Genomic DNA, 17,734 nt, shown 5'->3' on the forward strand with positions numbered 1-17,734 from the left:
ACATATCATTTAACATCAAGCTTATTTTTATAATCACATAACACTATATTATGGTTTGTGCAAAAAACGTAATTATTTCTTTTCCTTTAGTTTACATTGATGACTGAATGTGCAAATCACAGCTTAAATGCTGCCGCATTGTGCAAATCAACCATGCGTACAATGGGCTTCTCTCTTATCAGAATAAGTCCATTTATCTGTGCAAAATGTGCAAGATTTTTAGTATGCTGCTAATATTTTAACTCAGCATCATGCAAATCTCCTGCCTCAATGCAGTCACATCTGTGCAAAAATAAGCCTATATAAGAATAGCTGCCACGAATTGTCCCCCAATAAAATCATTAAATAATTTCTGTTGTCCAGATTAAAATATCATTCTTGTCTATACCTGATCCCAAGTGTAAACCTCAATATATCTAATCGTCATGCAAACGATTCCATTAGCAATTTAAAAAGTGCTTAGTGTGGATCATATGTGCAAAAAGAATAATGATTTTTTTTTCATTTAAAACCAATGAATCACATATAGAATTGGAGGCTGACTGATGGGGCTAAATGCATGTAAATACCCCATATCCTGTATCCATGTTATTGAGAGGCCTCACTCATTTACAAGCCTGTAAGAGTGAACTAGATGTTACAAGTTTCTTAAATGGTCTCCTAAGCATATTTAAATGATAAAGTCAAATCGATTGTTTAAAGAAATGTGTGTAAATCCTACGTATTGTTGAGACCGTTAGGATATTTACTATCCAAATTTAAAATATATCTTGTTTCCAATTGTCTCAACAATTTTTCCCTATTGCCCCCTCTACATGGCATAGGAACAGCGTCAATTACATAGTAGGTTAAACAATTAATATCCCTATTATGTACAGATTTAAAATGTTTTGCGACTGGATAGGTTGGATCGCAGTTCATGATGGCTCTAATATGTTGTAATATTCTCACGTGCACCTGGAGCTTCGAACTTCCCACATACCTCAGCCCACAGGTGCACGTGAGAACATAAACTGCAAAATCCGTACGTCAGTTATATTTGCCCTTAATGTCAAGTTCCTTTTCTTTAAATGGAGTGCTGTATTTTGTTGTGTTTACACCAAATTTACAAGCACGACATGTAATGCATTTGAAGAAGCCCTATTTAGTTGTTAACCAAGTTTTCATTGAAGCTCCTTCTACCTTTGTATATATATTTGAGTGTATATGCACACACATACATATATTACCTACTGGCGGTTGCCTGTAGGTAGTTATAGTTAGGAAGAGCATTTTTTGTTTTGCTTACAACTTTGGCCTCAATTGATGAATCTGCATGAAATTTCCCAAACTAATTCTTTGTTCATATCAGCCCCTATGTTGAATTTTTGGGGGTGATTCATCAAGGGGGGGCAAAAAAAAAGGAGGTCCCAAAACATGTTTTCTCCATGTTCATTTCCATAGGAAACTTTAGACAAGGCTATAGGTCGAACGGGTGAACAGAAATACCCCAAATTTGGCAGGGAGAAGGGTCTTGGTCTAGAAAGCACGCTTTTGTTTACTTGGTGTAAATACGTTCAGTAGTTTTGGAGAAATATCTAAATTTACAGATATCGATATTTGGGAATTCTGCCATCTGATTGGCTGAGGTGTTACGAGCACGAGCTTGCTGCTTATTGGCTGCGAGCGGTGCGAGCTGTTGCAACTAGGAAGTGTTGGCAGCCATTTTGTCATCACGTTGAAACGAGTAAGGGGAAAAAAGGGCGGAAAGAATAGGAAACAGGAGGATAGGAGCACTGTAACCTCTGTGGGGGAGTATGAAGTGAAGTAGTCACTCATACCGGACTGAAAGTGCAGTGTTGCTCAGAGTGACATGGTGCTGAGATGAGATGCTTCTATACTCGGGTATAAAACCGAGAGCCTAAATCGTGAGGTCATTGCTGTAAAGTTATGTGCTCTAGTGTTTGTAGCATACCTCTGGAAGTAGTGTTAGTAAGCGTTTATACCATACAGGGAGTGGGAAGCAAACTACTGACCTCTACCGTGCGTTTATACTGTACCGGAAGTGGGAAGCGAAGTACTCACGCCTACTGGTGTGAAGACTCGGGGATCAAACCGAGCTGATTGTTGTAAAGTGATGGGCTGTGGGCACTGTAGCATACTGGGTGCTGTAGTATAACTGTGTAAGTAGTGTTAGTATGCGTTTATAACTGTGTAAGTAGTGTTAGTATGTGATTATAGTATACAGGGAGGGGGAAGCGAACTACTGACCCCTACTGGTCTGGGGGATTAAACCGTGAACTCATTGCTGTAAAGTCATGTGCTCTATGTAGTATTCCAATGTAAGTCATAGTAGAATGTTAGTATGTAATGCTACTATAATGTAAGTATGTAATGTTAGAATGTAGGGCTGTCATGAGGGGAATCTCGGGGAGTTTGTACATGATGCTGGAGAAGACGGTTGCCTTGCTGTCTGGTCCTGTTGGTAACTGTTTAAGCTGTCTTCTTTTCCTGCAATAAATCTACTTATCGGATCCACTGCTGTCCTCCTCTTCACTACATAAGTTTGGCGACGAGAGGCGAGAAGGTAAAAAGAAGGCAGCACTAACTAAGATTTTGAGCTTGCTTGCGTTCTGCTGAAGACCCGTTTTCTTAGTGAAGATGTTTCGACTCATCCCAGGGTCGTCGGCTGATAGAACTATGTGATCCTACCTCTGGTAGGATTTATATTTTTTGATATTGGGCTTCCTCTGCCTCTTCACTACACTCTGGTTGCTGTTCTACACGTGTGCAAGTAGTGTTAGTATTCGTTTAGACTAATTCTGTAGTTATGCATTAACCAATGCATCATGACCCTGTGGAGCGCCACCTCCCAGGCGCAGGTCATACAGTGTCCCTGGGTGTGCATCCGCGGGACATTTATGTTGACTATTACAGGGCGGGAGCATTGCTTCCACCCTGTGATAGAAAATTCTTGTTTGGCTCATTGAAGCGAGGAGGAAAACCTCATATTGCTTCAATAAATCAGATCCGGATGGTAAAAATGGAGAAAAAAAATTAAGCGGGTCTCACCTGTTCATTTAAATGAGCCCACTGGTGGGTAATGTTCCGGGGCCAATCCTATTAATATATTGCGTGGTCTCTGCAGCACTGGGGACCTTAATCTCATATGTAAATTAGGTGCAGGAGGGCACAGACAGGTTTCGCAGACTAGGGGATCGACACCTTCCCGGGTATTGTTTACGAATTGTTCAGGGGACTTCGAGGCCAAGTCAAGACCGGGGAACAGCAACTCCGGGACTTTACTTAAATATGCAGGGTGGACCTCGCCAGTCCTTGAAGCCTCGGTGGCCCTAGGCAGTGCCTTATTGGTTCTGAAATCACACGGGCAGTACTCATTGTGTTATAAAGTGATACACTCATAGAACCCTTGCCATTGTAGAATTACCCAGGCTTCATTTATGTAATAGTCTGTTGGTTTATATTTGGTAGGTGCACCGCAAAATAAACAATGTTTGCCCTCATAACCTACTATCAACTGCCGATTTTCACAATAAACTACAGACAAGTGTTATTAGAAATTGAAGACCCATACACTCACTTATGTATTGGTAAAATAAAATAACTTTTATTAAACCAACACAAATAAATGGAAATGTAACTGTAATTCGAACAACAGTAAAACATGAAAGAAGTGGGTGAGACTCCTCCGGAAGCAGCGTACAAAGCATGCAAGAGAAAAGAGAAACATAAGTATGTGTGCCATGTCCAAGAGAACAAGTATTTGCAATGCTTTATGTCTCGCATTAACGCAAGTTTAAGCTTTTGGCATTGTAAATGACAATGCATTTTATTGATGTTTTAAAAAAAAAACTAAAATAAAAGGAATTGTTATTTGCATTGCGAATAGCTCAAACTCGCGTAAATGCGAGACCTATTGCATTGCAAATGCTTGTTAATTGCTGGCAGGTCTAAGACCAGGAGGGACCATGCCCACTTAAAGCTCTGCGCACTGTACGTTTCAAGCAAGCGCCCTCTGCACAAGACTAAAGGCTCCTTGCCCTTTGACCCAAGGGACCCTGCCCAGTGACACTGGCTCCTGCTCACAGTATGAGGTTCCTATCCCCAAAACTCACCACCATTGGCTCACCGCATGAGACCAGAGGCAGCCTTAAGCCGTGCTCATGAGCTGGCATCAGAAAATAGGCAATGCCAGCACGCGCCCTGAAGTTCTCGTAAGGCACCACTTAGGTGCTCTAAAAACGTAAAAATAAATAGAATGAAATAACAAGCCCTGGAGTTTTGTGCGTGCTAAAAGAAAATTTTAAAAAGCAGGCGAGTAGTGCTCAGAGGCGCTTGAGTGAGTGTGCTGGCGATGAGCGGATGTGTGATCACCCATCCTGCTCTTTTTCAAAGCACATACTCGTGCTTGTGGCGCGTGGCTATGCATTCCCGCAAGCCGTATGCCGCCACAAGCACAAGTATTGGCTTTTTAAAAAGAGCTGCACGACGACTAAAGGTCTCCTATGCAGTGCATGCGCACTGCGTAGGTGAGACCTAAAATTAAAGGTAGTCAGAATGAAAGGAAGAAAGTGAGAATGGGATAGAGAGCGAGTGGGTGGAAGGGAGAAGGGGAGGGAGAGTCAAAAGAACAGAGGGAGGAGGAGACAGAGCGTCGGCCTAATGCACCCAGACCTCACTGTTCACCTCCCGTCACACGTGTGTCTGGGATGCTGGGGTCCGCGAGAAACAGTGTGGTCCAGCAAGTCTTTCAAATGAAACAGATATATGATTGAGGCCAGAGATTCTAGTATTATCTACCCGAACATTGCTTGTCTGCACCTGTGCACCCCAGTCCCTTCCCCCGCACTGTTCTCAATTGCAGCTTCTGCATACCGAGGCTTCACTGCTCACCTGCCACAACCGGTGTGTCCAACGACTTGCCAGTACGAGCTCTAACTCTGGGGTGTCGCTCTTAGGGTGGCACAGCAGGTCTCCGGTCGGGGATGGTGTCTTGATACCACAATGGAAGGCGTCAGTGTCTGAAAAGGGAGAAATAATATACTGGTGGAAACGTCTTAAGGTATATGAAGGTGTATTTCAAGCTTAAGAGAGAACACCAGTTGAGTGCATCCTTCCTTCTTGAAGCACAATCTACCAACTGTTAGTGGTACTCGTGGTTCAAAGAGGAGTTGGAGTGCACAAGAATACACAAGGGTAAAAAATAATATATTATGCCAACGTTCACATAAAAAAGGAACAGAGTGCATCCTAGAAGGATAATGTGTGCGTGCAATAGAGTTGGGCAAGCCTGTGTGCATGTACACTTAGTAATGAGCTCCTACAGTGCCCCAAAAGACAACGGCCCATGTATGTAGGGCAGCCCTGCCCGCTTGCTCAGTCCTACAGTACGGTCCACCACGTCCTTAAAATGAGACAGAGATGGGACTGAATGAGGTCAGAGATCACATCATTACGCACGGCAACATCGCTTGTTTGCACCTCTGCACCCGGGCTGATGCACCCCATCCCTTCCGCAGCACCGCGCTCAATTGCAGACCCTGTGCACCCAGGCCCCACTGCTCACCTGCTGTCATTGGTTTGTGTCCAAACACGATGGACAGTAGGGTTCACAATTCAGATGTAGTTTTGAATGCCAGGATGATGTACACCTCATGGATCCCTTTTTTTTATTGCGCATTGTGATATGTTGAGGTGGATGCGGCCATATCACCTGAAGCAGTGTGGAATAACTGGGACCTGTGGTGTTGTTGTTATCCTATTTATACATACGCAAAGTGGGCTGGGCTTGCGTACGCCAGGCCAGCGTAGGGGTGTAAATAATTATTCCGGGGAACTGGTTGTTGTTCAGTTCCTGCCTGGGCAGGAAGTGTACTTATGTGTGTGTCCCTGTTGCAGTTTTGATGTTGCACAATCCGCAATTTACATTAATGTAGCATGTACCCGGAGGGCGGCAACTATCGCTAATGAGATGCTGTCCGAAAACATTGAACGGAGAACATCACATGTTGTTGTGAAGCTTGTGGATATGCGCAGACACGCATGTCAATGGTGTATGGTATTATTGAAAGTGTTGCTATCGCGAAGCACACACATGTGGATGTGCTCGGATGGAGGGAGGATCAGCAGTGAGGCTACGTCATACACAGTGATAATGCTCATTACAGTCAAGCAATGCATGTCAAACGAGAATCTGAAAGTCTCACATATGACACACTACTATACTGGTAAAGCCTGACAACAGAGCATACTGCAACACAAATCTACACATTACTCTATACTGTTTGTCACATGTGATCAAGGATTTGCACTCTGCCTGTGTCTGATGATACCCCTTCGAGCCACCAATACCCAGGCAGAAGGCAGAACAATAATGCGCGCATACACACATCAGGAGAATCATGCAACACACATTTGTTTTTTGATGTAACATTTCAGATGCATGGCTATCACACGTGGAAGGCTACTGTACAGAGCATGATTATTGATCAAAATGATCATTGTATGTTGTGTGTACTATAACATACGTGTACACAGTAAAAAAGTTTGCAAAAAAACTCTGTAAGCAGAAGAGGTGTCTCTCATCAAACGCTGTAGAGAGAATGACTAAATTGGGTGGGGTCCTCCAACTCTTACAATGGGAAACATTATGAACCAATCAAAGCTTTTTTTACGGTCAAATGGAAAGCACGCACAGAGTGCGCAAGGAGGCCGCACCCGACGCAATTTTGAGAAAATATATTTACCATAATATAAGGTTAACACAGTTAGAAATATATAAATATGGAAAATATTTTAGATTATCGCTTGCTCTCATATACACTTTAAACTTATTTAGATATAGTTTGGAGACATAAAAAAATAAATGAGGAAATGGCGTACCCGGCGCAATATCATTTTTCTATGACGTAACACAGGGCCTGGCAGCGTGCACTGATCACAAACGGAACGCGCAGCTGGCACGACCCTATACGTAGTTGACATAACATGCGTATTGGTACCGCGCAGCCGTCATACCAAAATAGGAGCAGGCGTGACCTTATACTTATATGATGTTAGGGTTCTACGAAGTCGTCGGATACGAAATGCGCATCCTTAACGAGTTTCGCAATATCGTGGATAGGATTCGCGTGGTGATGGAGCTTGGTACACTACCGGTAAGGGAGTCTAGTTTTCTAAATAAAAAATATATATATACATACTTTTTGGGGAAGATATAAAAAATTAGATAATTTTTCTAAATAAAACAAAAGGATAATAGAGTTGCAAAATATTCCAAAAAAAAAAAAAAATATATAGGTTTTATAAATATTAACATATGAAATTAACATTTAAAAAAACATTGAAATTCACTGAAAAAAACATAGGTTTTACAGACCTTATAGTTTGGAATTCGTATTTAAAAAACCTTAGAAATTCACTGAAAAAACCATAGGTTTCAGGGAAATTATAGTTAATTGGATATTTGACTTATGTAAAACCAGAGAAATGAACCTGTTATAGATTGTTGAGCTAACTATAACACGCGCTCCCGCAATGCACTGGTGATGACGTGACATATTACATCACTCATGACATGGTCAATGACGTCACTAATGACATCACTGATGACAACATCCCCTCAAGTTGTCCTGAAGAAAATGTGTAGGGGACACCTTGAAACATGTCGACAGCATATTAGGGATCATGACCACATAACGTTTTTTTTCCCTTTATCTACCCCCTTATTACCATACCGACTAGGTGCAGGAATAAAACGTTAGCTTACTAGTTAGGTATTTTTAACTATCACTATTCACCACACCACCACCACACTGCACTACACATAGATTCACAAATCAGTGCTCCTACGTCTCCTTCGCAAGTCGCAGCAAGCCCCAAGCAGTAGATGCTTGGGATGGCCCCAATGATGAAGCATGTCACCTAGGGGCAACCTTGGGTGAGTGAGGGGGCTCAAGAAAATAATTTTTCTTTTCTACAAAGGTACGCCCAAAATCTGGACAAACCTTGCAACTTTTTCTGGCTGGGTTCCCACGATCCATCATGTATGGATTTTTGTGTTTTACTCTAATTAATGTCCATGTGCAATGGACATGTATTCTATTTCAGACGTCATTGCCTCTTCAGCTAGAGACAGACCACAACACAATGCACAGAACAAATCATCAGAGAATGACTTAGACTCTGTGCTGCAAGCTTCAGAAACATGTGGCAAGGCACCCCACACAGTTCGTTGTGCCAGAAAACCATACTCGGGAAAGAATTCACGTGATACAACATATAGTAACATAGAATAATGGTTCACTGCCAACTGGGTACTAGATCAGTGATTTCAAGTTATCACATGTGAGGTGTATGGACCTTTGCTCTAAGCATTGCAAATACAAACTACAAGTATCATAAGGCAAAAGAAGGCTGAAATTGGTACTCCAAACCTCCAGCTGAAAACCCAAATGTGAAAACTGTAATTCAAACATATGCATATCCCACTTATCCAAACATCACCCAGCCCTCCACATCTTAGTGACTTCACACCTCACTGCTGTTCAATGACCTTCCCTTGCTACCCTTTTACACCTGAAGCGAGGGAACCCATTCTTTCCTTTCTTCTGCCTTTACTCCCACAGGTAGTGCTCAGTGATGTAATAGGACTCACTGCAACACTGTATGGATGCCACATAAAACAAACAATGGTACATATGATAGGTCTAACCTTTAACAGACGGATGCAGACGCATGGCCTTTGCCAGTGTTTGGTTTGACATAATGTATGACCAAAATAGTCCATGAGGACCATCCGTGCGTGTGCATGCATGCAGACACAAGGACGTCATTCTGGGATTTTATATGGTAAATGTCTTAAAAAATTGCGAGATTGCAGCTGTGCATGAACTCACATGCTCATGTGCTTGCGGATATCTTGCAATGAATTTGTTATAGATTGACAAGCTATTTCAAGGTGGCAGCCCAGCTCTCCACATGAAGATACATTTATGAGCACCCAGGTGCATCCATCAAGGAATCTTTTTAGTCAAACTATAACAACAAACATTGCAAGAGAGCCATGGGCATATGCGCATGCATATTCACACAGTTAATTGCTGCAATTATTTTTCATGTATTTTATCCTTCATTTACCTTTCAAATATTGTCTACATCCATTTTGGAATGATAAATTAAATAAATAATGCATGGAAGGGATGCCTAACAAATGGGCTCAATTGAGCACTGGGTAGCAGTGTGCAGCTGATTGACTGCTGCAAAAAATAACAAGCAATGGAAATGCAATGGGTCTTGCTTGAGTGAGATATTGGCGTTGTAAACAGCAATGTCTTTTACCCATGTGTTATGGAGTGTCTGTATGTGATGTGTAGATGAATTGTGTGGTTGGGGTTGGAATTGTCAGTTGTGCAAATGTGTGTAGTGGAATTGTGCAGTGTGGAATGGAGTTGTGTACTGAATTATGTTCCATGCTGTGCAGTGGAAATATGTGGCTAGCAGTTATGTGGTATTGGGTGTACTGGAAGTATGTGGAGTGGGATTGTGTGTTATGGTGTGTAATTATGTGGAATGGTATTTGGAAGTTGTATGTAGTGGAGTTTATTTATGTGGTGTGCTCTTGAATTTTGAGGCATCATGTGTAATTCAGTGGTGTATTTGGATGTATGTAATGTGTTGTGTAAATGTGTTGTTGAGTTGAATTATGTGGTTTGGTGTCAAATAATGTCATGTGGGTTGGAAATGTGTGGAGTTAAATTGTGTTTTGAGGAAATGTGTGGATAGCTTTGCCTTTTTGGTAATGTATTCCAAAGTACGAGAAAGCCATGAATAACTAGACCCTATTTTGAAGTCCGAGGGCAGTTGCATCCGAAACTTTGTTTTTCGAGGTGTGGAATGGGGAAGATGGTTCGTCGGTGGCAGGAGCAACCCGGGCCATCTGCAGGGAAGCCCATCCCCCACTGCGAGCATCCTGGGCCTGCAGAGGCCGAATAGGGACGTGAGAAGGGTCATTTAATGGCATTAACATGTACACCAGACAGGATGGAGAGGGCAGCGGGCGGTTGGAGAATTGAGGTGAAGGAAGGGGACTGAGGGCGTTTAAAGGAAGAGAGAAGATAGAGGGTGCAGAGAAAGGAGGAGAGTGTATGCGAAGGGAAGAGCGCGAAGATAGCGAGAGGCGGAGGGAGGCTGGGGAAGGGAAGTTGGTTAGGGAGCGACTAAAAGGAGATGGACTTTGAAAACGAGTAACAAAGTGAAAAAAAAATTGGAGAAATAAAAGCTGGCATCTAGTGACAGAAAAGCATGCAGAAGAGGGGGTGAAAGTCACAGGCTTCGTTTGTGTACAATCTGCCTCCCAGTGGTGGCTGTTGGACCCCAAAAGTGGTAAGCAGAAATCCCATACCCGAGTGGGGCACGCACGGAAACCCAGTACAAGGATTCCACAAGTGTACTCACATACAGGCCCACGCACGCTTAGCAGAGGCACCCCCACCTAGTCGCACCACCCGGATCCCAATAAATTCAGACCACACCAAATTCACGTTTTTATGGAAGAATTGAGGCCGCAGTTTATTAGGCATTTTTCAACTTACTATCGATCCTTTAAACACCATTAATTTTGTTATGTGAGCCTGTGTCCGTGACCCATAACCTCCGCACTGTGCCTTCCATTCAGTGCCCGCCCCATTTTCCCGGTGACCTATCACCTCGGGACCCAACACTTCACTTTCACTCCGGGCAAGCTTCCGCTTCCATCCCGACCGAGTAACCTTTTACTTCTGATTGCCCCACATTCCTCTCGTGTAAGCGTCTGCTTCCAACCCAACCGGATGACCTTTTCATTCCCGGGGCTCACACACTTCTGGGTAACCATCTGCATCCGAACTGGCCGTGGGACCTTTCACTTCCAGTGTCCACACATTTCTTTCAGGGTCAGCGTTTCCCATCAACCCGACCGGGTGACTATTCACTTCCGGTGTCTAAACTTTTGTTACGTGGGCATGCATATGTACTTCTAGCCCCCCAGACCCTGGTTGAATGTTCCCTCCACCCCTCTCTGCGAAGGTGACCCAGTAACCAGTACCCAACTTCTTCCATGCCACAGGCGCTGCCCTTAATTGTGTACTTAATTGTTTGCTTCCGGTTCATGTGAACAAAGGCCAATGGGGAGCTTGGTGTACATAAGTGTAGAACGTCTTAATACTTATTCTGTTGGGTGTTTAGGCGAATGTAAACCTGAAACCTATCTAATTCCCATCTTCCTGTTTGTTTTATTGTGTTTGCTGACATGCCCTCCTGGAAGGCTGTGGTGACTGCCCCAATGCGAAAGCAATACGTAGTATAATGAAGCCCTTGCAGCCCAGCTATTTGGAAAGTTGCTGCTAACACCCTTTTAAACTGATAAAGTGTTACTGGGGTTCCATCTTTATGGGTGAGAAGGTAGTTGTTGCCATTGACCCCCTCCTGTTCTTCCATGTACCCTGCCGGAAGCTTAACTGGGCAATGTGGGCTGAGCCCCTCCATCTTATTCAGTGTAATGCACTGTCCCCTTGCCAGTTGATCTGCCTTAGAACGTCTCGCCCGTAAGGATACCTTGTGTGTGCTTAGGCATATGCCCTTAACCAACAGGGCCCTGCTGCTTTTATCCCCTTTTGTTTTGGCTACTAGTTCGCTAATGCGAAAGGCCCCAAAGAAGGCCTGTGCAAAGGTTACCCGAAACAGTGTACTTTCAAAGTCAGAGTGGCAAACTAAAGGGAGGTGGTGAATTATATTGTTTTGTGTGTTAAAATCAATTGGGGACCTGTGATCCTGTTGTTTGCTTTCCCCTTTGGTCCAACCTTTCAAGGCTTCCCTAAGGACAAAACCTTTAGTCGGATTGTCAAAACCCGTTAGCTTTGAATGGTACGCTATTGCTGATAGGTGCTCTACAACCCATGACCTAGATTTACTGGCTCCCCTTGCCCACACCACAAACTGTTTGACCCGCATCACCAGTTTCTGAAAATTGTTTGGAAAATCGGAAACATCAGCTGTAAAGTTCCGAAAAGTGTCCACACAACCCCGTTACCGTTGCATTGTTCCCACAGCTAAATCCTCTTCCGCCATATCTGTAGTTGAACTTCTAACGTATTAGTTTCCAGTATTTCTCTTTGAAGGGCATCATTTCCTGCAGCAAGCGAGAAAGAGCATCAGCTGCCTTGTCCTGAACCCCTTGCACATGCTTTGCTCTTATCTGGATATTGTACTGGAGAAACATGCTCACCAGATGCCTTAATAAGCCTAATACAATGGGACATGATGCCGCCTGATTATTAATTGTGTGGACGGCTGCCATGTTGTCTGACCTGATCACTAATTTCTTGTTAGCCAAGGTATCCAACCCGAGTAACAATGATACTAAAATGGGAAAGATCTCTAATTCTGTGATATTGTGTGTGAGGCCATATTTCCGCCAAGCAGGTGGCCACTGTTTAGCACACCCGGCAGCACCCAATATTGCCCCAAAGCCCCCCCACCTGGAGGCATCTGTGTACCGTTGCAACCGCTGATTTTCTGTCCATTGTGTTGGCCATATTCTGACTCAATTGAAACCTTGTAGTAAAGACAACCACATCCGCAAGTCTTGCTTCAGCCCCCCACCCAACCTTACAAAGTGATGTTTCTGAGTAATGCCTGCTGTAGCCACTGCCAACCTTCTTGAAAATACTCTCCCTACCTGAAAGACCCTGGATGCAAAATTGAGCTTACCAATTAACTCTTGAATATCCCTTAATGGTGGTTTCATTTTTGCTAATACCTTTTCAATAGCTGCTGCAAAGTCCTGTACCTTTTCAACTGGGAGCTGTGACACCCCCTCCAAGTAATCCAACTCTATTCCCAAATTGTTAGCTTAGTTGTGGGACCTTCCGTTTTCGCTGAAGCCATTGGTATTCCTAATTTGTGCAACATGACCTTGAAGGCTGCCAATGCTTGGGCACACTCGAGGGAGTTTGCCTTGCCTACAAATAGGAAGTTAATGGAGCTTGCCACCTACTGTCAGTACCTTTTTTGTTGCCCACTCCAAAAAGGAACTAAATGCCTCAAAATACACACATAAAATTGAACATCCCATGGGCATCCACCGGTCATAGTAAAGCTTTCCTCTGAACTGGAACCCCAGCAAATGAAAGCTGTTGTGATGCACTGGCAACAGCTCTCTTTGCTGGGCCCGGATCCCCGTAATGTGTCTGCCCCTTATGCACATGTTCCAGTAGAGTGAAAATATCAATGAATTCCCTCTTCCAAATTCTATCTTTAACTTCCATTGGAATATGCCATGCTTGTGAGCGTGTCCCTCTTGTCCCCCCCGCCCCAGCCTTACTGGATGGTGTGGTGTTTGTATTGCTGGCTTGAGATGCAGTTGTCAATGGAGCCTTCTCCGGTGTAATGGTGTCACCTTTAACCGTCCGATTCTATACTTTCCTCCCTGCCCCTTCATGTGCCCCATGCTCCCTAACCCCCTCTCCCAGACTTGCATTGGGGACCCATCCTGTGTTCCGCCTGCCGTGATCCCTTTACTGCCCCCTACTGCCTCCCCATCACTTTTCCCAGCTTGCCCGTGCCAATGCTTGGAAAGTTTTTGTATTACTTCCGAAAACTAACCCAATGGACAAATGTCAGTTGTTAATGCCACCTCCTTGTTTAGCTGGTGTTTGTCCTCTCCCATTTGCCTACTTTGTCACAGAAGCCTGCAAAATTGCTGCTGATGCCTGGGCGTCCTCCCCTGTTATCGCCGTTGTTATGTATTCTGGTGGAAACCTTGCCTTTTTCGCTACTGCGACACACCAGCTCCTCCTCCTCGCTTTCTTTTCCATACACCGCTTTTCCCCCGTGTCGATGCATACGTATGGCCATTGGTTGCAAAAACTTCCCCTTGCAACTCTTCCATGTACTTGCATTGCTCCCCACCTCTGGGAGTGGGTGCTTGCATTTCAGCCATTGCCAACTCCCACCCCCCTTCCAGTTCTTTTCTTTTACTGTTGCCACAAAGCGGGCCCAAAGCTGCTGTGCATCTTGGCCGCCGAGGTACTCAACTCCTGGTGCAACCCCTCTGGGTCCAGCCTCTTCATTTGCTGTGAGCTCCAGTGTACCGCTGTGATACAGGTCCTCATCTCTCATCATTGTCCGGGCGTGTCCTGGACCACTCCTCTTTAGTGGTTGACCTAAAATTGAAAATGGCGTTAACCTTGCAGAAGGTGGCTGGGGTACTTTTACTGTGTGTGGTAGCCCTTAAACCCAAACTTATGCCAATGTGCGTAACCCAAGTGGGGAATATGCTTGCTACGCCCCCCCCAGCACTGTCTTGGCGGTGTTCCTTATACTTTGCAGTATGCCACCCATCCTGTTTTTTCTAAACTTACCTTCTGCTCCAGTCCCCGCCCCCTTATGCTTGTTCCTGCTCCCTTTGTCCAGTCCGTGACCTCCGCCACTACTGACACCACTTTGCTCAGTACATTCAGTCCCTTCTCCATCCGAATACACTGATTCCTTGCTTAAAATCTAAAATATAAACAACATGTTAGTCTTTTCTATTTGCACCACCTGTACCTAGTCTCTGACGCCCAAACCCTTGTCCACTGTACACACCGACATCTGTCATTATCCACCTACTGCCACCCTCTAGTGTTGTGCCCCAGGCTTGTTTATCGTTTGTTGTATGCCTACCCACCGTATATACCTCTCCAATTATCTCTGGCATTACTCCGAGAACCAGGTAGCACTGCCTCTCTGTGTTTGACCTTCCAAAACGCACTATCCTCCTTACTAACTGTTTACCAAATGCCCCCTACCACTGTATCCCCCCAGACCCATCCGGCATTGGTGGAGGTGTTCTGGGGAAGGGGGAAGAAGGTGTGAGGAGCGCACCATTATCCCAACCCCCCCACCCCAAGCCCCCGGCAAAGAGCCCTGCATACCCTCGCCCAAGGCCGGAGGGGCCAGATTGAACCTCCTCCCAATAGAAGGACACTGCTCTACTGTATTCCCTTAACTGGGACTTGGCGCGATGCCTAGGGCTATAATTCTGTATGAGTCTACGCCTTCATCTTATAATCACCACCCCCCTAGTTCTTGGCCTTGTGGAAAAACACTGCTACGTCACGGCAGCGTAGCTTAATACCTTTCTTAATATGCTCTACGAGGGAGGCTGCGTATGGCCAATGACTTGGGCCTGTTTATACTCGCCTGGCACCGAACTGTGCTGCAATTTACAGCATAATTATGGCTTTTGTTGCTGCTTTATTTAAGCAACCCTGTCGCATAATTTAAACCTCCTCTCTTCCCCCTTAGCCCCCGCTATTATCTGCTATAAGAACCTTGTGCTCCCAAGCCCCATTACCGTCGCTGATATAGCCCCAACCATCCAGCATTACCTGTATGCCATATCTCAATAAATAAAGAACTTTGTGAGGTACTCACTGCATTGTTATCTCAAAGTCTGTTATGCAGTTCTCTGGTTATACTGAATAAGCAGCTACCTACGTCATCATCATATAAAATCTCTTTATTGATCTTATAACTCCACTTTCACAATTGCCTTACTAATATTGTTGTTCCAAATTTGCTTGAAAATGCACCATTTGCCCACCCTGCCGCCGAGTCCCCCTTATGATGGCGGTCGAGCTCACTCACTCGCCTCAGGGAACTCATTACCAACTTTTATGCCACACCACTTTCAAATGTCACTAGCAGCCACTGTTCACACTGCTCCTCATGCATGGCATCTACTAATGTCTGGCCGGACAGCGTTTGTTTCGACTGGTTACAGAGTTATTTTTAACTGCTTGGTGCCATATGCCTTCCCCATGTGCCAAGATTCCCAATGGAACTATCTTCTTCACACCTCTTTGTAGTGACCTCCTTACTCATGCCCCCCCAGCTAAGGGGGGGGGGGGGCAGAGTGTGGCTCAGGTCCACATCCGTCCGTAGGACTAACTGGGTTCCATCGCTCCTCCAGGGCCCAACGCGAGGACCTCCCTGGGGATTTTTGGCTTTAGCACCCTTACTGTGCTGCTGCAGAGGGTACCATTCTGTACCTTACAGCCTCTGGATCGCCCTGTAACTCCGCCACAGTACTGGGTGTGGCCACCATCACCCCAGGGCCCCCCCACCACGAAAAGCCTAGTTACCTACACCCTGCTAATTCCAAGGCCTCCCCCAGATCAAGCAAGAACAGGTCCATTCCCACTCTGGACAGGTGTATCCCATCTTCATCAAAACACCCTGTGGACTTGGCGTGCAGTAAACCATGGCGGATGAAGCCAAACCCCCTTTGTTCAGTGAGTTTACGCAGGAAGCTGTTAACCCTCCTGCGCAAGGTCTCCATGGCTTCTCCTGACCGTGCCCCCTCACTTTAGACAGGTGAAACCCCATCTTCTTCAAAAGGAAAAAAGGAAACAAATTGAACAGGGGCTTGGCCTATTCTTCACCCTCTGTGCAGTGCACTGGACTGTTATGCCAAGCGTCAAGAAGGCCTTACACTCACGTGTATCAGATCTTCTTGAGATACACATCCGCTGAGTAGCTGTTCCTATCTGTAGTACCTTGTAGTTATTCAATGATGCCAACAGCAAGGTCATTGTAATCCCCTCTATCCTCCTGAGCATAGATCATTTGGCTAAGCCAAAAGGACCCTGGAAAGCTCTTTGAACCTTCTGTCCTCTGCCCAAATAGCAAGCCCCACCCATAGTTTCCCCAAGGTGCTCCCGTTAGAGAAGAGTGCGGAAATGTCTTGCTAGCTTGGCTGCCCCAGGCTGATATACCTTTGTGACCATCCACCCTAAGGTAGGCGCCTGCCCTGCTACTGTTGCGTCTCAACAAGAGGCCTTAGAAAAATGCCTGTCACAGTACACAATATCAGGTGTGGCGACATTAATCGGAATCTAAACTGTGCAGTTTCATGTGATGATTCGTTTCCCCATTATGTGATTCCACTGGACACCTCATCCTAATGCGCGTGACCTAGGTACTTGATCCAGCTTGCTTGGCAGCCTGCCTGTGAGTCAATATCCGAGCCCCCAAATAGACATACTGCTGCTGGCAAAGTCTAACGCTAAGTGCCGCATTGCCCTTCCTGCACCACCTTAGATGGCCTTGACATTGCGTCCTGTAAGTTAATAGGAGACGGTTTTTCTGACCGGACAATAACTTTGCTGCCGTCTGAATGTATTCTGTGGTCTTTCGCTAGGTGTGAATACGCATGGGATCTACACACCCAGGAGTCAGTGGATGGCTTTGGGTGATGAATTCAAATTGCGCCTGACAGAAAGCTTGGTGCAATGTAGTTTCCCCCAAACTAAATGAACGTCTTTGTTGGGATGCGGGGGGGGGGAGGGAGGAGTGTAGGTAGCTGTTGCACTTTTTCAACCAGAGTTCTCCCACCAGTGTACCCTGCACTCAAAGGGCCATGCCCCCCTTATTATGGCAGCCACTCCTTCACCCCTGGCCAGACCAGCTGTGGGGCATGCAGTCTCGTAAATTACAAGCATCCTGAGGTAACCACTGGAATGCAGAGGGACAATCCCTTTACCTAGCCACTAAGTATGCCCCTCCCCCGGCATATTGATACAAATGTTTTTATTGCATCGCAGTCCAGTACCCTTGGTGAATTGTCTTTCTGCCTCCCCAAGTCAGTCCCCTGGATGGCTAGAATGAGCGTGGATGCGGTGGGAATATCCCCCACCCACGTGCAGCAAAT

At 45.2% G+C, this 17,734-nt stretch overlaps 1 protein-coding gene across 2 annotated transcripts in view; it reads right to left on the reverse strand.

The window, feature by feature from the left end:
• LOC144752931 (uncharacterized) overlaps window positions 1–17,734 on the reverse strand; it is an 828,149-nt gene that overhangs the window by 38,083 nt on the left and 772,332 nt on the right. For both annotated transcript variants that reach the window (XM_078640746.1, XM_078640748.1), the window contains one exon: window positions 4,894–5,021. The gene's annotated coding sequence lies outside the window, so the exon portion shown is untranslated. The remainder of the gene's footprint in view (window positions 1–4,893; window positions 5,022–17,734) is intronic.

This window comes from Lissotriton helveticus, chromosome 5_1, assembly GCF_964261635.1.
Source record: "Lissotriton helveticus chromosome 5_1, aLisHel1.1, whole genome shotgun sequence".
In the NCBI taxonomy this organism is placed as follows: Eukaryota; Metazoa; Chordata; class Amphibia; order Caudata; family Salamandridae; genus Lissotriton; species Lissotriton helveticus.